Raw genomic sequence first — 9,992 nt, 5'->3', positions numbered from 1 at the left:
TGGATAACTTTTTACACAGTTTAACAGTTCATAATATTGTTTCCGCCATAACTGTGAAATGTCACCAGGACCACTCACTCCATCTATATTAAATGGAAGAGATGTTTTGCAATTATTAATAGTTTTTATTTCTTTCCAGAAGTCACTAACATTATTTTTTTGCAGCTTCCATGCCAGTGAATCAGCCCTCATAGTGTTTTCATTCCTTTTAATATAGTGAAGTGCATACTTAAATCTGGCATTAGTGCATTTCTTGTTTTCAAACAAAGGGCCATGTCTGCTTTTGCCTGCCTCAGCCCATTTTTTATAGGCATATCGGGCCTCAGCATGGAGCTCTTCTACATGATCCTTCCAACCTGGCTTAATATTGCACACTTTTGTCCTATATTTATATAGCGGCCTGCTCGAAATACTGAGAGACTCCACAATAGCTTCATACATGGTACATAAATCCTTACAGTGTTGTACATTCTTACAGTTCATCTCCCGACATAATAAGGCATTTTGTGGGAGCTTAATACCACCCAGCAAAGCATCAGAATGATTGACATATTTATTAAGATCTTTCTCAGACAATTTTGACCAACTTATTTTCCCTACATCAATGCCATTATCCACAGGCAACAACACCGGTAAATGGCCTGTGTTCAACACCATAAGAAAGGGTATATGGTCCATTGTAGCCAGATCATAATCAATCTTCATCATATCGATGGAGTCATGGGCATCCACTGTACAAACGCAGTGGTCTAGCCAGGAAGTGGAATGCCAAGCCTCGCTGATATAAGTATAACTATCATTTGGCAATAGTGCCTTGCTAGATAAAATCAATCCACCATCTGTACAAAACTGCATTAAATGATTACCAAATAAAGAGTTGGCATCAGTTACATCAGCATTCATGTCACCAACGACATAGATGCAGGTAGAAGAATGGTCCAGTATAAAGGACATAATAAATGCCAATCTACTGAGGTACTCATCCTCATTTTGTATGCACTCGTATGGCATATATACATTCAAAATAATTATCTTCCTATCATTGCAACACAGCTCAAGCCCAATAGCCCAATCAACTCCCAATCTTATAACATTAACCAACTGGTCATATTTTTTATTCCACATAGTGGCTACCCCTCCTGGAATTCTCCCCCGGACAACTTTAGCACTTAGGTCAGTTGTTGACTCACCCGCCCCATGAAAATCCCTATACATAGAATTTAGTCCTTCCAGATCTTGTTTAGCCAGGAACGTCTCCTGGACACACAAAATGTCACATGTCTCCATTAATTTGTCCACAACAACACGGCATGATTTATCAGTTTCACTGTGGCCAACACGAAGCCCACGCGCATTATAAGGCCCGACACAGACGTTCATATAGCCTATTATTACATTACATAGCAGCCACTATGCAGACTGGCTCTCATGTCGAGCTGCAGATGTACCATGACCATCCAATTCATCCCCCCCCTCATTAACTACCTTAGGGCCACGGGCCTCATAATAACAGTGAACATAAGTCCCGTCGGGCCAGAGTTTTGGATCGTACATATCATCAACATTGTTACATTCAGCAGTGATGTGAAATGAGCAGTGCCTGCTGCGAGCCGACTCGATCTTTCGACACGTCACTGATCCATTCTCCAATTTCTCAGATAGATAGCCACGTAACATGTCTTCATCCAGCGTGGGAGAAAACCTAGTGGCAAACACACTCACCAGCTTTGTTTTCACCACGCCAATGTTGCTCTCAGTACCAGTTCCAATTATTCCCACATTCCTCAGCTGACGTTTCGAGTAAGCTTGCTTGTTGTGTAGTTTTCGAGGCACAGTTCCTTTAAGGGTCCCCGACTTTTTGCGACCTTCTTTCACAACAACACTCCACTGTGAGGCCTGTAGTTGTGATCGTGGCGATGTTACTGCTACATCCAGGAGCTCATGTTGTTGAGCGCAGCCCTCCAGCCCCTTCTCACCCCCGCGTGAGGTGCTGGCAATCTCGGGGTCCAGACCGAACCGATACTTCCCAGCTAGATACTTTGTTGTCTCCTGTCGATCAGGGCCTGTCAGCCCCGGCACCCCTCCTCGTGCAGCGCCGGCAGCCCCAGGGCTGCAGTCAGATGTGCTGTGCGTCTTCACCGCTATCACTCTGTGATCAATAGTCGCAACAATTGCCCTCAAATTCTCACTTACTTCTGCCTGTATTTCCAATGCCCTCCTCAAGCCAGAGACTTCTTGGCTCAGCTGCTCCACCCGACTAAGCAACGCCGAGGCATCCATATTGCCAAACCCGACAGGTGGCAGTTCATCCAAGTAATGTGAATCAAACCGCGGAATACTTTCACCGCACTCATTTAGAACCTTCAAACAGGCCTTAATATTATTCACATCCTTCTGTGGGCCTTTATGTTCGATACAGCGTAGCATAGTATTCGGGCATACCTCAAACAAAAGCCGCTTGGATTCCTCAATCCACTCAGATGAAAAGTTATTTACTGCCAACAAAACAATTTCATCATGGCTAAGTGTCTTCATTTTAACCACGATAAAGTTTAACAGTTCATCTTCCACTATCACCTTCCCGTTATCAGTTTTGTAGATTGCAGGTTTTGTATGGGGGCAAGCAGAGCCTCCACCTGCTGCACCCACCACCACCGCCGTCGCCGCCATGTTTAGGTGATAGGTTTCTTGATCTGAAGATAGATAGATGATCTGAAGTCCTTCTTTTACCAGAAACATGCAATGTAGGAATACTAAAACCAAAACCTGCTTTCGCTGTATTAGGATCCTTGGATCCATGTATATTTGAACATATGTTTGATATAGTGTTTGTATTCTATCTTCCACCAGTACTGCAATATTTCCAAATCCTTTTTGACCCTGCATTTCCAGGAAATATAAATCTACTGACACTGGAGGAAACAACCAAGGTGGTGTCACTGATAATGGCACTGTCGGGATATATCCTCCTTGATTTAATGTCATGTCTCCAGCTATTTCCCCACATCTCCATGCAAAGCATCCCCGTTTAGTTCTTTCACTCTCCCAACATGGGAGAAGTATCTTAGTTGTAGGATGTCGATCCCCAGAATGCCCTTGTAAATTTATCCAGTAGTGCATCATTAACTGCTTACGTCTAATGTGCCTTTAATCCACAAAACGGCAATTCCCCCATCTCAACCTGAAGAGCAGCCACAGGAGTTGTTTTCACAGCCCCACAGCATAGTCTTAGAGCTTGAGCTTGCACCACATCCAACTTCTTTAATGCCGTTTTTGCTGCCGATCCATAAGCAATGCTTCCGTAATCTAATGCTGATCTTATCAATGCTATATACACATTTTTACTAGCAACCCTACTTGCCCCCCATTCTGACCCTGTTATGCATCTCATCACATTTAGTATCTTTTTACACTTGGTATTTATCCTTCTAATATGTTCATTCCATGTTAACTTATCATCAAACCACATACCCAAAAACCTAAAAACTTTTACTTGCTCTATATCTTGTCCATACATCTTTACCTGAGCCTCAACCCCTCTCTTTCTAGTGAAAAATACTGTCTTGGTCTTCCCAATTGCAAACGTAAATCCCCATGCAATTGACCATCTCTCCACCAATTAATTGCATTAATTGTATTTTACCTTTAATATGATTAATGTTCCTTCCCCTTTTCCATAAGGCTCCATCATCAGCAAACAGTGACTGTCCGATATCCCCCTGCACTTGTGAAAAAACATCATTAATCATTATGGAAAAGAGTATAGGGCTAATAACACTACCTTGAGGAGTACCATTCTCTACCATGTTTCTTCTTGAAACAGCTGTCCCAATTCTTACTTGTATACTTCTCTCATCCAAGAATCCCTTAATCCAATTATATGTCCTACCTGCTATTCCTATCATTTTTAATTTTATCATTACTCCCTCCTTCCAAACCATATCGTAGGCTTTTTCTACATCAAAGAACACTGCCATTACAGATTCTTTATTAACTTGAGCTTTCCTTATCTCGGTTTCCAAACACATAACAGGATCCATCGTTCCTCTACCCCTCCTAAATCCACTCTGATGAGGTGATAAAATTCCTCTTCTTTACATATAAAAGGATAATCTATCTGTAATGGTCCTTTCCATTATCTTTCCTACATGTGACGTAAGTGCTATTGGTCTATAATTCATTGGGCTTGACAAATCTTTCCCTGGTTTCCTGATAGGAATAATTACTGCTTCTTTCCACCCAGCTGGCAATTTCCCTAAATCCCATACTTTATTATAAAACCCCAGCAACTTTGTAGATGCTAAAACACCTAGATGTTCTATCATTACATAACAGATATCATCTTTACCCGGGGATGTTAATCCAGATCCTTTTATTGCCCTTCTCATTTCTTCCATTGTAGTGGGGCAGTGGTGGCTCAGTGGTTGAGGCTCAGGGTTACTGACCAGAAGTTCAGGGGTTCAAGCCCCAGCACCACCAAGATGCCACTGTTGGGCCCTTGAGCAAGGCACTTAACTCCAGGTTGCTCCGGGGGGATTGTCCCTGTAATAAGTGCACTGTAAGTTGCTTTGGATAAAAAAAGCGTCTGCCAAATGCATAAATGTAAATGTAAATTGGCGCATCTATTATACTGTTACTATCCTCCCTTCTTTCAAGTAAATCTCCATATGATAATCTTGTCATTGTCCTTCCTCTCTTGCCCTCCTCCGTTAAGTTATCGGAACTATGAATAAGAGTAAATGCCTTCGCTATCATCTCTGCCTTCTCCTGGTCAGACACTGCTGCTTCCTCCCCCATCTTCAATATTGGATACTTCCATTCCCTTCTAATTCCTTGCATACTCTTAATCATGTTCCACACATCTCCAACAGGTGTTGCTCTACCAATTTTGTTACAGAAAGTCTTTGCTTTTTTGCTTTTCGTATAATTTTCCTAACCTTTGCTTGTGTTTCTTTATATTTAATGAAATTATGAAAATTATGTGTTCTTCTTAATATTCTGAGTACTTTATTCCTTTCTTTCACTATTTTCCCACATTCATCTGTCCACCAGGGAACTGCCTTTCTTTTCATTTTCCCTTTGCTTTTAGGGATCGATTCTTTGGCAACTTGTAGTATTGTTGTTCTAATACTTTTATCAATCTCTTCTATTTCCTCATTTAGATCTATTTTGTCCATTTCTATCTCACACATATATTTAAATCTTTCCCATTTTGCACTACTAAATATCCACTTCCCCACTAATTCCCTTTGATCCTTATTTGTTTCCAATAAAACACTACACCATACTAGAAAATGATCACTACCTACCGATGAATCTTCAGATAGATCCCACTCACATATTCCCGCTAAATTCCTAGAAACTAAAGTTAAATCTAATGCTGAGATGTTCCCTATATGCACATCTATTCTAGTCCCTCTCCCATCATTTAAACAAACCATGTTTCTCTCTTCTAGCAATTCTTCTATAACCTCACCATTTGCATCTGTTCTTATTCCTCCCCATAAAGTAGTATGTGCATTAAAGTCACCACACACTACCACCTTGTTACCATCCAACCCTACTATTTGTGATATCTGCCCCAACTCTAATTTCCTACAAGGATTATAATAATTTATAATTACACACTCTCCCTCATTCGTCCATATCGCTACACTAACATATTCTTGTTCTTTCACCCCTACACTCACTTCTCTGAATGAAATATCGTTTCCAATAAATGTAGCACATCTTCCCCCTACTCCATCTTCCCTATCACACCTTACAGAGGCATATCCATCTAACCTGAATTCTACATTTGGTCTCAACCAAGTTTCCTGTACACAAATAATGTCAGGTTTATTGGGAAGATCATCAATATACTTTTTAAATTCCTGTCCATTGGCCATCAAGCTCCTAGCATTCCATTGTAGCAAGAGGACCATTATTAATACTATCCAGTCCCTACTTGCTCCTGGCTTGCTTGACTGCTTAGCTCATTCCTCACCTCCTCCCATGCCAGCTCCCTGATATCTAGGTGATGAACTGCTGCTTTTACAATTATTTGTATTCTCTCCGTTTTAGATTTAACCTCCATAGTTGCATTTATCACCCCTGCTATGAAAGTGACTAACTTCTTTAGATCAACCGTTACTATCCCCTCCTTTGCCTGGTCTGGTACTTTTGTATTTTGTGTTTCAACTCTGTTTCTTTCATCACTCTTACTAACCATTTTCACAGCTTCTGCATATGATATCTTATTTTGAATTTTAGCTCGTTGTACTTCCATTTCCCTTCTCATCACCTCACATCCACTGTAAGCCACACTATGACTACCCCCACAATTACAACACTTTGGTTGCTCGTGTTTACAATGACCATACTCATGATCTTCTCCACATCTTGCACACCTTCTTCTGCCTTTACATGTTATTGCTGTATGTCCAAACCTTTGACAGTTATAACACCTCATTGGCTTTGGAACATACTCCCTTACACTATAACTCATAAAACCTAGTGTTACATTCTTTGGGAGCACTTCCTCCTCAAACTCCAGAATCACAAGCTCACTGTTCTTCCTCATTCCCTCCCGGGTTATCTGCATCCTTCGAGCACCTTTTAGATATCCTCCTTTAAGATTTGCTTTAATTTCCTCTATTGTAACCCCGACTGGTACCCCCCATATCACTCCCTTACTCCAAATGTTTTCTTTTTCAATTTGACTTGTACTTATTACTTTAAACCTCCCAATTTCTTTAATCCTTCCAGCCCGCTCTCTCTGTTCTTCATTTTTACATCCGATCATTAGATTACCATCTCTCAACACCTTGGCTACTTCAATATCCCCGATCTGGTTTCTCAATACAGTTGTTAATTTCACCGGACTTATTGACGAAACTCCCCTCTCCTCACCAAATCTCAATATGATTTTAAACTCTAGTCCTTCCGTACCTTTATCTTTTATTACTTTCCCATAATCCTCATTACTCCTCGCCCTCTTTGTACTGATCCCAGCAAAAGTATTTCCTCTTTTGTCCCTCTTTTCTTCACCTTCTTGACTTATATCCATACCTCCCTCACTATCACCCATATCAGTGTCCCTCCACTCTGACCCATTCTCAACATAGTTGTGCCTACCCGCTGCCTTCTTCATCTTCTCCATTTTTAATTGACCTTTTCCAAACTCCCACTTCCAGACGCTCCTTTCTCCCAGGATCATCCGTCAGTTCTCGTTTGAACCATTCGTCCGAGCTCGCTAAGTTCCAGTGTAGCTTCACTCAGTTTGTTGTCGTTCAACCGCTGCAGCGTATGTGTAACCTGAAGCGCCTTAGAGAGAGAGTTGCGACAACGGAAGTTCTAAATGCTTGATCGTCACGTGATTCACGTAGACTTCAGATAGTTCCAGGAAGTGCTTTTGCGGTCATTCCAAACTGTTAGAGTAGAGTGACAGAACTGCGATTTCTGGTAATTAGTAGTCAATAAATGCATTTATTTTATATATTTATGTAACACACCGACATATGTATGTAGCATGAGTATGTTGTTACAGCGATGTTGTTTTTTAAAGATCAAATCAGCTAATATTTGAGGATTAGTGTTCGCTTACCGTTATTTGCCTCAACTTATTTCAGGCTAGGGTTTCTGTATATTTATGACTTTTCAGATAGTACAGAGACAGGCTGGTGACAGGTGATTTCCAGCTCGCACCGCACAATGGGTCAATGAACTATTAACTATTAGCAGCAGTTACGGAAATGTACAATTTTGTGAAATGAAGCTTATTGTTTACAATTCTATATATAGTAATATAATTATTTATGTATTATAAATATTATATATCTAATGTATAATTCTTACAATACTTATTCATATACACAATATATTCAGCTTTAAAACAATTTAAGCATACTCGTATATAAACTGCCGTTCAAAAGTAATGAGGCTGAAAATTCAGCTTGGCATCACAGGAGTAAATTACATTTTAAAATACATTAAAATAGAAAACAGTTATTTTAAATTGTAATAATATAATAATAGGGTGTTCGTTACTAACTTTATCCAGCTCCAATCCTTGCCTAATCTGTTAGTTATCCGATAACATCCCTTATCTCCTAATTTAATGAGTAATACTCAACTATAAGGTTTTAATTTACAAGTTATTTTTATTTAGATGTGCTGATAATATACAGAATAAGATAATATTATTCTTTAAACGTCTCAAGTGCATCGCAAACGGTTTGTTCTGCTGCATCTCTACAGCGCGGCATGTGTTTGCTGCTACTTCCGGGAACTATTGAGAGGCTCCACGAGCCGCCATTGCTGTAAAAAAAAAATGTTCCATGTCGCAACTCTCTCTCTATATTACGGAAGAGGATTAGGGCCAAGCAATAATAAAAAAATAAAACCATCTCGAGATTAAAGTCATTATAATGCGAGATTAAACTCGTTAAATTTCGAGAAAAAAGTCGAAATACAATCTTGAGAATAAACTCATTAAATATAGAGAATAAGTCATTATAATGCGAGATTAAACTTAACGAGTGTTTTCTCGAAACACAACGACTTTATTCTCGATATTTAATGAGTTTATTCTCAAGATTGTATTTCGACTTTTTTTCTCGAAATTTAACGAGTTTAATCTTGCATTATAATGACTTTAATCTCGAGATGGTTTTATTTTTTTTATTATTGCTTGGCCCTAATCCTCTTCCGTACTATATGGCTCTGGTTTTGACGAAACGAGATGGTTTTTATACTGCCATGGGCGTGGTAGCTCGTACCAAGGGCGTGGTGAGCTGGAACCTGCTTAAGTCACAAACTACCGCAAACAGCCAATAGGAAAATTCAACTGCAGTAGCCACCGTTCAACCTGAAGAGGGCAGCACTCAGACGTTTTTACACCATATATTGTAGAATTAAAACACTTTATACACAAATGTCAAAAAAATTACTTGAATCAATGACCAGTACTAATAAAGCCCCATGCTTACAGATCATTAACTAAAAAAAGTTGGTTTAGGGTTTAGTTACCCTTTAAACAACAGTACAACCCATTGAAAAGACTGTACGTCTGAGTAGTCTCATTTTCATTCCTGTCAAAAATGTAATATAGTTCTACTCTAAATAAGGTCTATATATTAACACATGACTGCCCATGTTTACTTATCAGTGATGCCAGCTCATCATTCAGAATCGTGGCCCAGTTTTTGTGATGTAGTTAGGAGGGAGAAGGAAAAATTATATTATTACTAAATGCCAGAAAAAAATAACAATTTGAGTGAAATGTGTGTTAAGTTTGTCAAAACTGTTTTAGTGACATATTTCAGTGCGATTTGCCAGAATGAAATGCAGGATTTGCAATGAGGTTGTTATTGAAAGATGATGTAGGGTGAAATATGTTATTCAGCTAAACATTCAGCATGTGTATTGGTGATGTCACCACTGATGATATAGAACTGGATTGCTTATGACATCAAAACAGTGAAGCCACTGCGCCACCATATTGATATGCCCAAATATTCGATTGTGCATGATTGTCATTTGAGGGCGTAATGCGACTGTAATATCCGGAGGTCGGAAATGGTGAAACTCATTCATTCACAGTCATTGATGCTCTATGACAATTTGGGCATACAAAGATGGCCGCTCGAACACTCCCAGTGGCTTCTCCTCCTGCTGGCAGTTTAGCATTGCGTCAGCAATCCACATCAGGGGAAACTTCAGCCTTACAGCCTAGGAGTGCTGGCCAACATCAGAGAATTCCTGGACAACCACTGGTACATTTGCTGGCTCTGTCCACTGATTCCATCCCCGCTGCCTGGGATGGTATAAACTTCAATGTGACTGGCTCACTGGAGCCCAAGAAGTAAAGGGTGTGTCCACTGATCGGCGTTCTGTCATTGTGATTTAATTTATTGGCCTAGCTGATGCGAGTGGCATGTTGTTGAGCCTGAAGCAGTGGCTGCATGATTCTCTATCAAACAATTACCAGCTCTTTTTTTATCTGAAGAACC

This window comes from Xyrauchen texanus, chromosome 20, assembly GCF_025860055.1.
Source record: "Xyrauchen texanus isolate HMW12.3.18 chromosome 20, RBS_HiC_50CHRs, whole genome shotgun sequence".
NCBI classification, from domain to species: domain Eukaryota; kingdom Metazoa; phylum Chordata; class Actinopteri; order Cypriniformes; family Catostomidae; genus Xyrauchen; species Xyrauchen texanus.
This window is presented reverse-complemented; position numbering follows the sequence as displayed.